The sequence below is a fragment of the Spinacia oleracea genome, chromosome 3 (genome assembly GCF_020520425.1).
Source record: "Spinacia oleracea cultivar Varoflay chromosome 3, BTI_SOV_V1, whole genome shotgun sequence".
Classification (NCBI taxonomy): domain Eukaryota; kingdom Viridiplantae; phylum Streptophyta; class Magnoliopsida; order Caryophyllales; family Amaranthaceae; genus Spinacia; species Spinacia oleracea.
In genome coordinates this window covers 89,144,151-89,162,542 of record NC_079489.1, presented here as the reverse complement: position 1 = coordinate 89,162,542, position 18,392 = coordinate 89,144,151, and the positions used below count along the sequence as shown (strand labels likewise).

At 35.8% G+C, this 18,392-nt stretch overlaps 1 long non-coding RNA gene and 1 pseudogene across 1 annotated transcript; one reads left to right on the top strand and one right to left on the bottom strand.

Annotated features, from left to right (window-relative positions):
* Nucleotides 1-3,662: 3,662 nt before the first annotated feature.
* LOC130469176 (uncharacterized) lies at nt 3,663-6,007 on the bottom strand. Its single transcript, XR_008929545.1, has 3 exons — nt 5,915-6,007; nt 5,295-5,355; nt 3,663-4,390 (listed from the first exon to the last, which is right to left on the bottom strand). It is a non-coding gene; the product is annotated as an uncharacterized lncRNA (long non-coding RNA).
* A 6,676-nt stretch (nt 6,008-12,683) lies between these two features.
* On the top strand, nt 12,684-18,057 carry LOC130470430 (mitochondrial outer membrane protein porin of 36 kDa-like; annotated as a pseudogene).
* The last annotated feature ends 335 nt before the right edge of the window (nt 18,058-18,392 follow it).

Here is an 18,392-nt window from a genome sequence, read left to right as displayed (position 1 = left end):
AATTAACAATTTTTATGGTGGTTTTTAATCATGGATACCTAATTAAATTGTCAATTAATTATGAAAATCAAATCAATTCTAAATTATTCGAATTTCAACAAATTAATTACAATTACAAATTAGGTTGTATAATTAACAAGCTTAGGCATTCAAAATTGTTAAACATATACAGTAGGTCAATAAAAAATTCAAGATTTATCAACAAGAATCGCAAATATTCAATTTAACATCTTAAAATTACAAACTTTTGCGTTCGAAAAACTAAAACCTCCGAAAAGTCATAGTTAGGCTTCGAATTTGGGAATTCTGGGTTCGGCCGAAAAATAATAATTTTGTCAAAATTTTAGAATGCCTTTTACATGCGGAATTGACACAAAAATCACTCGATTTGGTTGAGTAACGAATAAACTGCCGAAAAACTGCGTACATATAATTAAATAAATGCAATTTGCAATTAATTAACAATTACGAAAATTAAACACCCCTTTTAATTCTTTGCATATTTGTAAAATTTAACCATGTTAAGCAATTTATAAATTATGCAAATAATAATAGGCTCGTGATACCACTGTTAGGTTATGATACATATGAACAACATAAATCATGCGGAAAAAACTTAATGCCAGGATACATATTAATTGCACATAATCATATAATTAGTCTAGGATGCATACACTTTGTAGCGTGCCCTCCCTAGCTGCGCCCGAACCGAACAAGAATAAGTCTTTAGGACTCCAAGTGTCGTCCCTCTGTAGAAAGTCCACAGCACGTCCGGATCCGCCTTAAGATTGACCAACTAGAATCGCCCTTAAGGTACTACTTATTTTCGGCTAAATGGGCAAGAGTTATGACTGATTTTTCTGCTTAAAAATCCTAGCTTTGAATACTTGAAAACTCGTGTGTAAATTTGTGACCCTAGGCACATATTTATAGAGTACGGAAAAGGATTTAGAATCCTATTAGAATACCAATTAGTTTAATTAGAATCCCTTTAGGAATCTATTAAATAAATTCTATCTACTAGGATTAGGATTTAATCATAGAACGAATTCCAATAGCTTTAGGATTCGTATCGCACACAACCGCACACGAGCACGAGCACCGCACAGCCCACGCAAGCCTCGCGGCCCACGCGAGCTGCACAGCTCGCAGCCCATTTGCTCGCAGCCCACATAGCTCGCGCGCGCGCCATGCCTTGCTGGGCCTGGCCTTGCGCTGGGCCTGGCGAGGCTTTGGCGTGTGTGTTGGGCGCTTGGCTTGCTGGGCGTGGGCCTGGCTTCGTGCTAGGCCTTCGTCTAGCAAGTCTCGTCCGATGCTAATTCGTACGACGCGCTTCCGATTAAATTCCCGATTCTGGAATTCATTTCCGATACGAACAATATTTAATATTTCCGATTCCGGAATTAATTTCCGTTTCGAACAAATATTTAATATTTCCGTTTCCGGAATTATTTTCCGATTCCGATAATATTTCCGATTCTGACAATATTTCTGTTTCCGGAAATATTTCCGATTCCGGCAGTATTTCCATTTCCGATAATATTTTCCGATACATACCATGTTTCCGTTTCCGGCAACATCTTCGACTTGGATAATATTTATATTTCCGATACGATCCATATTTCCGTTTCTGGCAATATCATCGTTTCAGAAGTATTCATTTACTTGCCTTTGACGATCTTAGCTCCCACTGAAACCTAGATCCGTCGATTCCGACTATCCATAGATGGAGTATTTAATGCCATTAAATACTTGATCCGTTTACGTACTATTTGTGTGACCCTACGGGTTTAGTGAAGAGTAAGCTATGGATTAATATCATTAATTCCACTTGAACTGAAGCGGCCTCTAGCTAGGCATTCAGCTCACTTGATCTCACTGAATCATTAACTTGTTAATTAATACTGAACCGCATTTATTAGACTTAACATTAAATGCATACTTGGACCAAGGGCATTTTTTCATTCATGTTAAGCGATCTCCACACCAGGGATCACAAGGGAACATACGGCCATTGTGGTCACATACGTGAGCCTGGGCTTTCAGCTTTTACTTCCGTATCACAATAATCGAGTTTTGTGAGTTTTCCTCATTGTTGTTGAAAACTGAATGGCGACTATTAAGACTAGTAAAAAGAGGCTAATGCCCACAATTAGTCTCGTTTTCCTTAATATTGCTTGCCACACATCCGCGAGGAAAGAGAGCGAAAGAGGCCCTAAACCCGTCTTTTTCCTACCACCTCACAATGGTGACTCGACCGGGGAGTATATTGAAAATTTTCGTGCAAGTAGTAAATGGACCTAGCCCAAGGTAAAAATATAACGCTACCCCGCTTTTATTTCCTTATTAAGCTGGGACGACCTGAAATATTCAATTTAATCGTTTGACCGGACAGAGTCGCACGTAATTCTGGCTTCCTTGGCATGATTCGTCTCGGAAGTTGGGACTGAGGACACCTATTAACTCGGGGGGTGGAGGCGCGTCGGATGTTGTCCACTCGGCACGTTCGCATCGTAGGACATCCACCCAAATCAAATCTCTTATCTCATAGGTCCATTCTCGGTACGCGCCACTTCAGCGTTTACCGGATAGGCCTTGATAAAATTCGTTCATGAACCTGGATACTTCGACCAAGGCCTGTCGGGAATTGGCGATAGGTTTGGTACCTTTTGACACCCATAATACCACAGAGACTTACATAAACTAAGTACATATTTGAGCTTAGGAATCATGCCAATTGTTAGTTTCGTGTACAAATTATGTGCTTTGTGCGAAATGAACTAACCAGAAGCTAAGTTTAAAGTCAACGATATTGTAAAAGTTAATAAAAATGCTAAAAACGTTGAAAAATAATTAATTAGCTACTAATCGAATAAAAGTAAATTGTACGTATGTGCGAACTAGGTTGTGCGCAAGAATAAAGCAACGCACACCAGTTGGAGCGAAAGATTTCCAGCGCACGAACTCAGGCGTAAGATTTCCAGCGCACGCTTATATAGACAAGTGAAAACTGGCCCTGCACGCAAGAACTTACTCGCTCCCAAGACCCGGCGCAATTGATTTCCTGTGCACAATTATGTGCACGAGAATATATTAGTGTCCACTTGAAAATTTTCCAAAAAAATGCAGTATGTTTTCGAAATAAAAAAAATAGTAATAATAATGTTCGTGCAACTAATTCAAACGACCAAAACGCATTCGTATTTAAAATGATAAGTTGGTCTAGTTAAAAATGCCCACTTTAAAAGGAGAAAATTCATAATTGCGCCGAAGGTACTTTTATAGAATTACGTTAATCGAATGAGTAATGAGAATAATCGAGGTAGTGTTTACAAATTATCCCAAAGGTCAGTACGCGCATAAATCATACTTTTATGCCAAAATGTTGAATGTTTGAGTGCATGCACGCTCAATCAAAGGGCCTAATTCAGGAAAAATAAACTACAGAAAGTTAGAATGATCAGAAAATAACTACGAGAATAAGCAAAAATTAAGCCTACATGCGCAAGAGTTTTGTCACGCCCACAGGCCCGCGCAACAAAATTCTAGCGCATTCCCCTGTGCGCAAGAAAATTATCACGCCCTAAGGCTCTTTTTGTGCAATTGACTTCTTAGAACACACAAACAACTAAAATCGATTCGTAAGTTGTTATTAGCTTCCTAATGACATTAATGGTCGGCCTAAGACCGCTCATGCTAATAAAATAATTTTAACGTTCACAAAGAAAATTTTTCGAAAACCATTCTCCAAAAAGAAATAAGTCCGAGTCTAGACTAAGCTCCGTCCAAATAAAACTTGAAATCCTAAATATAGTTTGTCTTATACATAGGGCTAGTTCTACTGCAGGCATCGTTCTACAATCCAACGACTAACGCGTCTTGAATCTTCCACCCCAATGCAAGAGCCAGTAACACCCATCTCAGTTAATCGTTCCCCTTTTCCAGGATCTCATGTCTTCAAACCTCAATTTGACCCTGCACTGACTGGAATCATGTCGTTCGAAGATATGCAAACGCAACTAGAAAAAATGGCTGCCACTATGGAATAGTTGTGCTTGGAAAATCAGTCCTTAGTTGTAACACCCCCAAAATTTGGACCTTTTATATAATCAAAAACCCTGTTTTTATTTTATAAAAACCATAGTCTAAACCTTGGGAGTGTCACTGCTACATTTATTATACATAGAAAATAAATGCAAAGCAACAAAACAATTTAAAACCATTAAAGTCAAAATTAACTAAGTGGTCTAAAAGGTGGCCCATAAAATATTACAACCAATTCCTATAAAATAAATAACAAAATCCAACTTAAAACTGAAATAGAAATTGTCTCTTGACTAGGTGGTTATTCTAAGCGTCTCCTCACTCGTAGCCAAGTACATTTACTAACCTGCAATAATAAATAGAAAAGAGACAAGAGAGACAAACTCCCAAAAATCAGATAAACTGAGTAATTCCAACTCCATCCCGTAAAATAAATAATTTTAGTTTGAAAACGTTTTGAGTATATAAAATAAATAAGTAAACAACAAATATCAATTTAATAATTCCATCATTAAAATTATCACATAAGAACAATATTAATTAAGTGAGGGAAAAAGAACGCTAAGGGTCGCGCGTAACCCTTGAAAATGGCCAAAGTCAGACAGAATGTCTCTAGTGTGCACACCCCTCACTAATTGACTATGGGTCTCCGCGACCGCGCACCGATAGAATTAGGAGGAAGACTAAGCAGAAATTTGAATACAAAATAATAGAAACCTACTAGAAACCTACCGGGTCTCCACTAAAGTGCACCGATAGAACAACATCTAGAAGGGAAACCTGTTCCTAACCCTTACGGGCTTTTCCCTCGAAGATTACACTTTAATTCATTAATATTTTAATAAGGTTAAAGCATATAGTACAATTAGTCCAGCAACCTAAAATCACCACACAATTACGCATGATATCCAAAATTGATTACATTAATTTAACCCCTTATTGCAACTCACATAACAAGAGTATATAAGTGCTCATGCTGTTCACGCCACTATTAATATATCCAACCCAACTTGTGTTCACACTATGTCTTCACTTCGTGAACATAAAACCAGGTACTTGTTTCGTAAAAATATACGTAGTAATGAAAATTAATACGCATAATAATATTACTAGTATAAATGTCTATAATTTCACATTGTAAAGCTCGCATATACACAATAATAAAGTTCCTTATCATATAATAACACATAAACATATCCAACTATTTATTTTACTAACGGGACCTAAAGATGATGAACATTGAAAATTACCTTAAACACGCGCGTATTTCGAACTAGTGGTCTCCTCGCATATCTCCTAAGTAGCCTCCGTCTACGATTACACAAAATTAACGAGCCTAAATTAGCGTATATTAGACACATTGATAGAAATACAATCAAATTAGTACTCGCGACTCTGTATTTCAAGAAAGCCCCACCGAGAATTTTTCCTAACTCCTAACCCAACAATAAGGAGTAATTAAAGTATCTTATAAACTAAGTTTGTATCGCTTTAGATACTGAAATTCTTTAAAACCAAAATAACTGATCATCATGAAAACAATCAAATGCGTATTCCTAATTATTATTGCAACGTAAGATCAATGAAACAAAGTCCAAGTTTTGATTTGAAATCATTATATATTTTTGTTTATAAAGCAAGAAATAATATACATAAACAAAATTAGTCTAATGGTGTTTTGGTTGCTAATTGATCAGAAATAAGCCGATGAATAAGGAAGGAGTAAAGATGCTTTCATTTCAATAAATCACTGCAAGTATACTACACTACCCCTTACGAATTTATTTACAGAGAAAAACAAGAGGAAAAGTCCAAAACTTTAAGTCATATATTTTATAAAAGCTCAAAGCTTGACGGTGATGTTCATTACCTGCCGAGGAGAGGTTGATGATGATGATGATACAGTGGTTGTGACGGCCGAGATGTGTGAGAGTAAGGCTTTCTTTTATTACGTGATATTTTTGTGAGACTTGATGGTATATATAACTTAGGGTATTAGGGTTTAATTAGGGGAGTTAATTTTAGAAAATTTATTAAATAAAACTGACAAAACTTATTTAAAATCATTAAAACATTAATTTTAGATTGTAAAATTATTTTAAATTACCAAAATAGTTATTATAAAATACCCAAAAATTCAGGGTATTACATTAGTTGCCCAACAAGTCTAAAATGAGCTCGATAAGAAAAGAAAATCGAGAAAATGGTCCTTTAACAGACCATGGGAAGTAAGTACTTCTCGCTCGATCAAAAACCCATCACTGGCAAAGTACTAGAAAAGTTCAATTCATCGGACTTACCTAAGTTTAAGGTGACGGATAACCCCCGTAACCACCTCTTATGCTTTGTTAATGCCATGATCCTCAAAGGTGTGGACAAGTCAATGTACCTACCCACCTTCCCTATGTCCTTGGAACCAACTCCACTTTAGTAGTTTTATCACCAGTACCCCAAAAACCTTCCCCACTTGGGAAGATTTTGTTAACATCTTCATCCAACAATACTCGTCTAACATGGACTTTCAAGTAACCATGCACGAGCTTGAAGTTCTTTCTTAAAAGAAGAACGAATGTTTCATAATTAACCTACTTTGCTAGATGGAGAGACCAAGCGGCCCAGCTAATTCAAAGGCCCCTTGAGGCCAATTAGTCCAAAAGTTCACTGACAACTTGGACCCATCATACAAACAACATGTTAGATACTTGGGTTTGGATTCCTTCAAAAGAATCTCTGACGTATGCATCAAAATAGAGGACGACCTCTTAAAGAGCGCCCAAGCTAACTCTGATAAGCCTACTTAAGCGCCTAGAAATAATGCGTACAAAGAGGGTGAATCTTCCCAAGCACAGGAAGTTCATGCCCTTGAGTAAAATTGTAATACCTCGTATTTTTTTAAGTAATTATAAATACATTTAATTATATTTATAAAGAATTTTTATTATTTTATGAATTAAAAGTCGCATTTAAATAGTTAATTAAATGTATTTTATAATTAAAAATATTTAGTATTTTTAATTAGTTATGAAATGAATTTAAATTCTAAAGTTGGGAATTAATTGGGTTTTGAAATTAAAACGATTTGAATTATTCTAAACCCCGATCCAATTTTTATAAGGAGCCCAAACGAATAATTCAATAACCTTATTTTATTCTAGCCCAATCATTGTTCAAATCCAATTTTAATATTCCTAATCCTAGCCCACCTAAGATATGAAAAACTGTAAATACACCCCACTCCTCATTAAATCCCCACTTTCACTAAACCTCACAAAACCCTCAAATTCTCTCTCCTCTCCTCTCTTTTCTTTTCTTCCTCTTCACGGCACCCTTCCCCCTCTCTCTTTTCTTCTCCTCGTCGAGCAGCACATAGCAGCACAACCACATTGTGTGCGCTCCTCCGTTGCCTTGCCTCGCAGCACATCGTGCTCGTCTGTCCTGCTGCTGCCTCCTCCTATGTCCCACACAGCGCTGCCCTGCTGCCTTCATGTGCCCGCACGCAACACGCACCGCACAACACATCAACAGCCGCGTCAACGCTGCTGTGAATGCACCCCCTCCGTTTCCTTGCTCTTTTGTGCCCGGTCATACTCATTCGTGATCGTGTGTTGCTATAGGCCGGCTTGGTATAATTCTTCTTCTTTTTAATCTTCTCTATTTTAAATTATGTTTTTAAATTATGATTATTATTGGATTTTGATTAATTATTATGCTGGAATTGGTTATGAACACCAAAGTTGAGGGTTTTGATAATTAGATTGTTGAGGAAATTTTTTATTTGAAGGACATGAATTTTTAGATTTGGTTTATTGAATAAAGCTTCAATTTTTATGGGTTTAAATGATTTTAATGTTGAATTAGGGTAGGGATTTTGATTAAACTCATATGATTGATTTATTAACAAAATTAGATGTCAATTTTAATTATGGTAATCAATAATAATTTACAGATTCATTTAAAGTCTTAAAGTGCCAATTTTTAATGGTTTTAATTAAATTTCATGCTAGGGTTTTAAACAATTAATAAGAATTATTATTAATGATGAACGATTAATGTTTAATTAATTCAAGCGTTTTAAAACTAAATAAAGTTTTTGGAAATTTAATGAACATGGATAATAATTAAGTTTCATTATTTAATGATAGGAGGAGATTTCTAATTAGTGGAGTGAATCACAAAGTGGCCCCCGTACTTAGGTATTCACGGTACGTACAAGTCTAGGGTGACCAACTTAAATTCATGTGAATACATGTATGTCTAAATGTTGTGATTCATGTTACTTAGATTATTATGGATTCATGTTTGAATATGTGAACAAGCATGTTATGGTTGTTGTTTTATGTTTGTTGAATTTAAATAACAAGCATGTTGTCCAAGTATGTTGATGCATGTATGGTTTATTCGCATGCAAGAAATATTTATCCTATTGTACGTAATGTCTAGCATATTATGAGCCAAGTTTATTTCGTGCCATGTTGCACTATTTCAGTAACCACATATGAAGGGTCTTCTCACGTTAGCCATCGTATATGTAGGGTATACTTTTGAGTCGTGTTTAGTAAGTCACATATTAAGGGTACGCTCACGTTAGCCACCGCATATGTAGAAAGAGTCAAGGTGAATTGCATTAGAAATTTTTGTGCCTAGTGCACAACCCGCATGGTAATTGGCATGTCGGGGACTCAACATTTTGTTGAGAGGGAACCCTGGGGTAATTTCATTTGAGTATTGTATTGATCACAAGTCCTAATGATTTTAAAAGAATCAGTGTTTATTGTACGTTCATTAAATGCCTTACTTGGTTGTGTCTTGAGTCAACTTTGTGAATAAAATATTAATAAACGTAAAGTGCAATATGAAAAAGCTTCAAAACTCTTTGAACGTATATACTTTGAGTATGAACTATGGGGGGAGTGCCTTTCCAAGGGGCTTGTACTCCTATGTATGATACAAGACGTTACGTTGTTTCACTTCTTAATGCGCTGGAAATCCGTCGGTATGGTCCGACATGGTTACTTTTATTCTTTTGGTGTTTGGTTGGCTCCCAACAACCTTCCGTAATGGATATTTTCTTTTGGACCCGTTCGAATGCTTATTCTAACTAATCTATGAGTTAAAAGTCGTGTATTGAGTCGAGTCTTATCTTCATGAGTAAATGTTTATTAGTTGGCTTTTGCATGTGGTTTGAATTTATTATTATTATTGGAATGAAGCATGTTAGTTTTAGGATTTCATTCTAGCTTTTATGTACTTAACTTTCGTTGATTACGTGCTTTGTGTTTTGGACATGGCCTTTGCCTTAATATGATGATCCATCATTTGCACTTGCATTGTTGGGGAGTAGAATCTTAATAACAGGTTTGTAGAGATGACTTGCAAGTGAAGTTATCTAGCAATGGGATTGGTTGAGCGAGTTAATTTTCACTTGCATTGTTTTAAACTCTATTTATACTATTTAGTCTAGAATATAATGTTTTCAATTAGTTAATGGATTATGTTTTAAAGTATTTTGGTTTGGGCCGTTATGGTTCCAACTTGTATGAAGACCATTAACTATTAATTAATGTTTTAAAGTTAGTCGATTCCGCTGCGTAATTTTGGTACTAGCCTTAGCCGTTATTACGGTGGCGGTAATACTTTGGTAATTCTTATTTTAAGTTGGAAAATAGTTTTATAAAAGCAAGGAATTATTAGGGTGTTACAAAAATCCTCCTCAAAAGGTCAAAAGATGGACCAAAGATAGAAAGTTCACCCCACTCGGGCCAACTCTTACTCAAGCCTATGAAAGACTAGTGTTTCAAGGTAAATTGGCTCCAATCGGACCAACATGTGACCCCGCGGTCAAAAACACATTCTGGGTTGACGTCACCTACTGCAAATATCACAGGGGAAATGGTCAAGATACCGAAGATTGTTGGCATTTAAAGAACACCATCCAAGATATCATAGAGGATGAAATAATCTCTCTACCTAACGTTATCAAACCTAGCAACAACAAAAGTCCACTAGGCTCTTCTCACATTTCTTTAGACCACTCTGAGAATGCCACATTTGATCCTACGATCTACATAACGCCTCAAGGTGAGCCTCTCACCAAGTTACCCACATTAGGCTCTACCGGTGAAATATGCGGTATATGGGATGACGATGCCGAAGAAGTTTACTTGTCTCAAACCACGGCCAAGACTACTTCACTGAGACCTGGCTCACGACATCTCCTTTCGATCCTACCCCGGAAGAAACTGAAGTTGCTAACTTAACTCGGTCCAGAAGAGTATACCAATCGGACATCCATCTGCCTCCCGCAAATGGTGTCCTTGTTCGGCAAACTTCTGAAAACGCACGGTCCACCACCGTGGCCAAAGCTATAGAAAACCCGCTCTTGAAGCAACTCAAAAGGACCAAAGAAGAAATCACCATTTGGGACTTGATGTGTACATCGAAAGTGTATCTCGGAAAGCTAATTCGCTCCCTGGATCACATTTCGGTTCCCACAGACATCTCACCAGATTCCTTGGTGAACCAGGTAACCGGTAACATAGAAGAACATGCAATAATCTTTAATACAAAAGACTTACCCAAAAAAGGAAGTGCCTGAAGGAAATGTGTCATTCACCCAATGTGCATTAGTTTAATACCAAGGTTCAGATTAATGACGAATAATTAATCCAGTAAGATCAAGTGATTGGAATAGCTAGTTGGAGCGTTGCTGTAATACCTCGTATTTTTGAAGTAATTATAAATATATTTTATTATATTTATAAAGCATTTTGGGATTTTGAGAATTTAAATAAGTTATTTAAATGTATTTAATTAATTAAACGTATTATTATTTTAATTAATTATAAAGAGAATTTAGTTTTCAAGTTGAGTATTTATTTGGGTTTTGAAATTCAAATATTTCAAGAATTCAAGTAGCGTATTAAAACTCAACTCAAAGCCCAATCCAAAAACCCAACTCAAAGTGTAGGAAATTCCAAGGACACCTCACCCTAGATTAAGGAAACCCAACTTGGTTAAATGAAACTTCTAGGAAGATCCTTAACCCCAATCCTCAAGGGTTCTCACTCTATAAATACCCTTGCTTTCCCCACATTTTCCCACAACTTTTGAGAGCTCAATTTCTCTTTCCTAAAATTATTTTCTTCCTCTCCAAGCTTTCTCTTTTTCTTCTTTCTTTCATTCTTCTCATTCCTTCTCCTCTCTCCCTTTGTGCGTGTGTGCCCAGTCGAGCTCTCCAGCTTGTGGTTGCTGCCTCGCTTCCCCGCGCACGCTGTGGGCGTTGTTTCTCGTCCCCGCGCACGGACCTCTATCTCACTCTCCCAGCGCTGCGCGCACAAGTCCCTCTCCTCGTGCCCAGCTGTTTTCGCAAGCACACAGCTCGTCGCTGCCCGTGCTCGTGCGTCCAAGCTTCCGTTTCGCTTTCCCATTTGCGCTCGATTACCTCAAATTAGTAATCGTGCCATGCTATAGGCCGGTTTGGTATATTTCTCTTCTTCCTAACCATTTCTATTTAAAGCTTAGATTTTTATTATGTTTTGATGATGGATATTGATTATTATTATTATTGTGTTTGGGATTGGTTATGAACACCAAAGTTGAAGATTTTGATGATTAGAATGTTGAGGATTATTTTTGATTGAAGAGTAGTAATTTTCAGATTTGTTTATGAGATAAAGTTTCAATCTTTATGGATGTTAATGATTTTGAATGATGAGTTAAAGTTAGGGTTTTACCCTAAATCTTATGGATAATTGATTAGCATAATTAGATGACAATTTTAATTGAAGTAATCAATTATAATTTTCAGATTCGTGTTGAGACATAAAGTGTGGATTTTTAATGGGTTTGAGCATGAAATTAGTCAAATTTCATGCTTAAGGTTTCAAGGGATTAATTGGAACTATTATTTTACCGATTAAAGATTAATTTCTAATTAATTCAAGCATTTTAAACCTAATAAAGTTGCTGGAAGTTTGATGAACATGGATAATAACTAAATTTCATTATTTTAATGATATGAGGAGATTTCTAGAGTAGTAGCTTGAATCACAAAGTGGCCCCCGTTCTTAGAACTTCAAGGTACGTGCACGTCTAGGGTGACCAACTTGTTTCCATGAAGATTCATGTATTTGGACTATGTATGGATTCATGTTTGATTGTGTGAACAAGCATGTTATGGATATGGTTTATGTTTGTTGAATTGAAGTAAACAAGCATGTTATGATTGTTTATGTTTGTTGAATTGAAGTAAACAAGCATGTTATGATTGGTTATGTTTGTTGAATTTACATAACAATCATGTTATCCAAGTATGATTATGCATGTATGATTTATTCACATGCAAGGAATGGTTTATGCTATTGTACGTAATGTCTAGTATGTTTTGAGCCAAGTTTTCATGCCTAGTTGCACTATTGTTATTTACCACATATAAAGGGTAATCTCTCGTTAGCCACCGCATATGTAGGGTAGACTTTCGAGTCAATTGTATTAGGGTTCTTTCGTGCCTAGTGCACAACCAGCATGTTAATGTGCATGCCGCACTAGTAGAAAAAACCCCTGTTGCAGCCCCCTTGTTGCAGCGTACATGTATAAATACGCTTCAACAACCAGTCGGTCAACGCGGGTCAAACCCTTTAAAGGGTTATCGCAGCGTACATTTTAGTTGTTCGCAGCAAATGTGTTTGTTGCAGCGTACAAAATAAAAGCCCGCAGCAACAACCCGACTTTATTGCAGCGTACATGTTATTGCCCGCTGCAACAAGTCCGCGTTTCAAAATTTTTTACTTTCCTAGGTTGCAACAAACCGCGCTCAAACGAGCGGGCTCAAACGTACGTTGTTCCTTCTCTTATAGCTCCAAGCTTTTTCCCTTAAACAAATATCCAAGAAGCCGTCGAACTCAGCCCTGCGTCGCCGTCGAACTCAGCCCTGCGTCGCCGTCGAACCCAAGCGTTGCTCAGCCCTGCGTCGCTGTCTTCGCCGGTGTGTGGTGTTCTCGCCTCATCTCCCCCATCCCGTTCAATTCTCGCGCAGCCTGTCACTGAAAGATATATTCTTGGTCGGCCGGGGTTTCAGCATCTCCCCGTCGCGTCGTGGTTCCGGTGGTTGCTCGGCGTCGTGGTTCCGGTGGTTTCTGTATGGTGTGTTCAATTTCTATTTTCGTTTTTTATTTTCGTTTTCAGATTAGGGTTCAATTTTAGTTTTTGATTTTCGTTTTCAGATTAGGGTTCAATTTTAGGTTTATGATTGACAAAATCACATAGTTTTGAGTTCGATGATTTATGGGTTTCTTAGGGTTTGTTCAAATGATGTTTATGGGGATAAAGTCATAGCAACCAGTGCAGTGTTTGGCACAGAAATCTGGCCGGCTGCTGAGTATGGTAGAACCATGTATACCATCCGTCAGAGGATTGGTCCTCTCTTCATGAAAATGCAGAAGCGCTTTGGAAACCTTGATTATGCTGGTGAGTTGTCTGAGAAGGATATTATTCGCGCTGAAAGGAATTCTGGTTTTATCAGTGACCGTGTCAGAGAGATTCAAGTAAGCCAACCCAACCTCTCACCACACTACTTAGTACCTATATCATCTATTCATCTGTAAACTTATATTACAGTTTTTATTTCTTTGCAGCGCCAAAATTACCAGAGAAAGATGGAGACTAAAGAAAGTAGGGAAAAGGACCTCCGGGAAGGCCTCCAACTTTACAAGTATTTATCAATCCATTCTTCTGTTTGCTGTTACTCAGCTGTTTAATTATGTTATTTCATCTTCTTTAATTTTCTTGTTTTTTATAACATCAAAGGAGCGGAAAATACGAGGAAGCACGAGAAAAGTTTGAATCTGTTCTAGGTTCTAGGCCTACTCCAAATGAAGCTTCAGTGGCTAGTTACAATGTTTCTTGTTGCTATTCTAAGCTTAATCAGGTATTACTCGTCTCCCTCAATCCTCTTCTTCCTCAGTTATTTTCTACTTTGGTTATTATGGGATATCCAATTATGAGTACCCTGGTTGATGTGCTGACAATTATTTTTGTAACACAATCGAGCCTGAAATAATTAATACCCTGTATTCCGTGGGTTTAGTCGAGATAACAATGTAATTTGATTAGCAACTGCATTGTGTCCTGAAGATTTAGGGTTGTGAGTCACGATTAAAGAAATTAAGTTAAGATGTATGTTTGCATTAAAGGTTGTTGTTGACTTCTTAATTTATATGTAGAGAATAAGTCAATCAGACATGTATGGCATGATTAATTTTCTAAAGTTAATGTAAACTTGTTTTCTTGCAGGCTATCACTTCTACTGGGACAAAGAAGGGCGAGTTGTTTTTGGCTGATGTCAGCACTAAGTTGACAAACAAGAATATTACCACCGATGTGAAAGTTGATACCAACTCCAATGTGAGTTTGTTTATTTGTATTACTACGAATTGATTCTATGATACATTACGGTTTCATTGGTTTATAGGTTTTTATAATTGGTAATTGTGTAAAATTTGGTGACAGATAGCATTGCTTTCTATGAACATCTTGTTTTACATAATTGGAATCTATTGTAATCTGATTCCAACTTCTTTGCTGTTTCCGTCTTCCGCTCCTAGCTTTTCACCACCATTACGTTGATGAACCTGCCCCTGGCTTGAAGGCTATTTTTAGTTTCCGTGTTCCTGATCAGAGATCTGGCAAGGTACCATACAATTATCTTTCTAGTATTTTCTTACCTAAAGAGGCATGGTTCAAAATACTACGGGATAATGGTTCTAATTTGTGGAGTATAAATTATGTTAACAGGTTGAGCTTCAGTATTTGCATGAGTATGCTGGCATCAGCACAAGCCTTGGTTTGACAGCAAACCCCATTGTCAACTTTTCTGGTGTTTTTGGAAACAGTACTCTTGCTTTGGGTACTGACCTCTCATTTGACACTGCTTCTGGAAACTTCACCAAATGCAATGCTGGGCTGAGCTTTACTAATGATGATCTCATTGCATCTGTGAATGTGTAAGTAGTTTTTGTTATACTAATCAGCAGATTATCACTTTGGTATATCCATGTGCAACATTTAATTGCTGTTCAGAAATTAAAGAAAGAGAATCACTCCTATTCTCATTTAACAATTTTCATATTGGTAATTCATATTATCTCTATATGCGTGTATCCTAGAAATAAATTTGGATTCTGCTTGTCGAAAACTACTTAATAATGTTCTAATCTTTCACCTTTGGCTGTTGTTGAGTGTATCATTTGAAAGCTGGATACTGGATATACATTTCTGATACACTTGTGATTTTGTTTACTTTTGGGTACTGCAGGAACGACAAACTGGACATCTTTATACTCATTTCAATCTATTTATTCACATTTAAGGCTTATTGGGTCGTTATAGGTCATATTAAGGCTAAAATGAAGCATTTTCCCTCCCAACTTTGAACTAAAGAACCTAAGGACTCATTTTATACTTATTACATGTTTAATATGAATAGTTTTAACTTTCTAACACTCATTCCAATCTACTTATGCAAATTTAAGGCTTGTTTGGTCGTTATAGGTCATATTAGGCTAAAATGAGGCTTTTTTGCTCCCAAATATAAAATAAAGAACCTTAGGACTCATTTTAAACATATTAAATGTTTTATATGATTAGTTTTAACTTTACAAGACTTAATCCAATCTATTTATGCACATTCATGACTTCTTTGGCCGTTATAGGTCATATTTAGGCTAAAATGACATTTTCGCTCCCAACTTTGATCTAACGAACTTAAAAACTAATTTCAAACTTATTACATGATTCATATGATTATTTTTAACTTTCTAGGACTCATTCCAATCCATTTATGCACATTTAAGGCTCATTGTGTCGTTATAGGTCATATTTAGGCTAAAATGACATTTTCGCTCCCAACTTTGAACTTAAGAACCTAATGACTCATTTTAAACTTATTATATGATAAATATGCTTAGTTTTAAGTTTCTAAGACTTATTATAATCTATTTATGCACATTTAATGCTTGTTTTATCGTTATAGGTCATATTTAGGATAAAATAAGGCATTTTCGATCCCAACTTTAAAATAAAGAACCTAAGGACTTATTTTAAACATATTACATGATTAATATGCTTAGTTTTAAGTTTCTAAGACTTAATCTAACTACTTATACACATTTAAGGCTTGTTTGGTCGTTATAGGACATATTTAGGCTAAAATGACATTTTCGCTCCCAACTATGAACCAAAGAACCTAAGGACTCATTTTAAACTTACTAAATGTTTTATATGCTTATTTTTAACTTTCTAGGACTCATTCCAATCCATTTATGCACATTTAAGGCTCATTGTGTCGTTATAGGTCATATTTAGGCTAAAATGACATTTTCGCTCCCAACTATGAACCAAAGAACCTAAGGACTCATTTTAAACTTACTAAATGTTTTATATGCTTATTTTTAACTTTCTAGGACTCATTCCAATCCATTTATGCACATTTAAGGCTCATTGTGTCGTTATAGGTCATATTTAGGCTAAAATGACATTTTCGCTCCCAACTTTGAACTTAAGAACCTAATGACTCATTTTAAACTTATTATATGATAAATATGCTTAGTTTTAAGTTTCTAAGACTTATTCTAATCTACTTATACCCATTTAATGCTTGTTTGATAGTTATAGGTCATATTTAGGCTAAAATGAGGCATTTTCGCTCCTAACTTTAAAATAAAGAACCTAAGCACTCATTTTAAACTTAATACATGTTTAATATGCATAATTTTAACTTTATAAGACTCGTTCCAATCTATTTATGCACCTTTAAGGCTCATTAGGTCGTTGTAGGTCATATTTAGGCTAAAATGACATTTTCGCTCCCAACTATGAACTAAAGAACCTAAGGACTCATTTTAAACCTACTAAATGTTTTATATTCTAGTTTTAACTTTCTAGGACTTATTCCAATCCATTTATGCACATTTAAGGCTCATTGTGTCGTTATAGGTCATATTTAGGCTAAAATGACATTTTCGCTCCCAACTTTGAACTTAAGAACCTAATGACTCATTTTAAACTTATTATATGATAAATATGCTTAGTTTAAGTTTCTAAGACTTATTCTAATCTGTTTATGCACATTTAATGCTTGTTTGATAGTTATAGGTCATATTTAGGCTAAAATGAGGCATTTTCGCTCCTAACTTTAAAATAAAGAACCTAAGCACGCATTTTAAACTTAATACATGTTTAATATGCATAATTTTAACTTTATACGACAAGTTCCAATCCATTTATGCATATTTAAGGCTTATTGTGTCGTTTTAGGTCATATTTAGGCTAAAATGACATTTTCGCTCCCAACTTTGAACTTAAGAACCTAAGGACTCATTTTTAAATTATTATATGATTAATAAGCTTAGTTTTGAGTTTCTAGGACTTATTCTAATCTACTTATACCCATTTAATGCTTGTTTGATCGTTATAGGTCATATCTAGGCTAAAATAAGGCATTTTCGCTCCCAACTTTAAAATAAAGAACCTAAGGACTCATTTAAAACTTATTACATGTTTAATATGCATAATTTTAACGATCTAAGACTCGTTCCAATCTATTTATGCACCTATAGGCTCATTGGGTCGTTATAGGTCATATTTAGGCTAAAATGACATTTTCGCTCCTAACTTTGAACTAAAGAACCTAAGGACTCATTTTAGACTATTAGGACATTGTCATTAGTTTCTTGAATGTTAAAATGTGATATTTAATTTGTATTTAATCTAATGTTTAATTTAAATTTCTGTTTTTGTAAAGGTCTACACTCCGAGGATTGCGCCTTATGCGAGGAATTTGATGTGGTTCGTGAGCAATGGGCTAAGTTTTTTACCAACAAGTATTTATTATTGGCTTTAGCGCGCTTGATCGAGTTGGTTTAGTTGTTATAGAATAAATTTTATATTAAAATGTATGTTTATGTTGAAATTGGAACATATATTTAAATGTAATATGTGCACTTTGGTTTTGGGATATATAGTATACAAAACTCCAGTTGTTGTTTTTATATTTGTTTTACAGGTTGCGTTATTCTATTATTGTTTTGACAGGTTTCTATATTTGGTGCAAGGCACTCTACGTATCCCTAAACAAAATTAGAATTTTCCCCCCAAAAGTGCTTTTTTGCAGCGTACATATATGTTGTACGCTGCAACAAGGGAAAAAAATTTCGCAAAAATTCAGACTTGTTGCAGCGTACAAATAAATGTACGCTGCAAAAAGTTGAGTCTGTTGCAGCGGGCTTTTATATGTACGCTGCAACAAGTCCAAAATTTTGCCAATTTTTTGGCACTTGTTGCAGCGTACATAT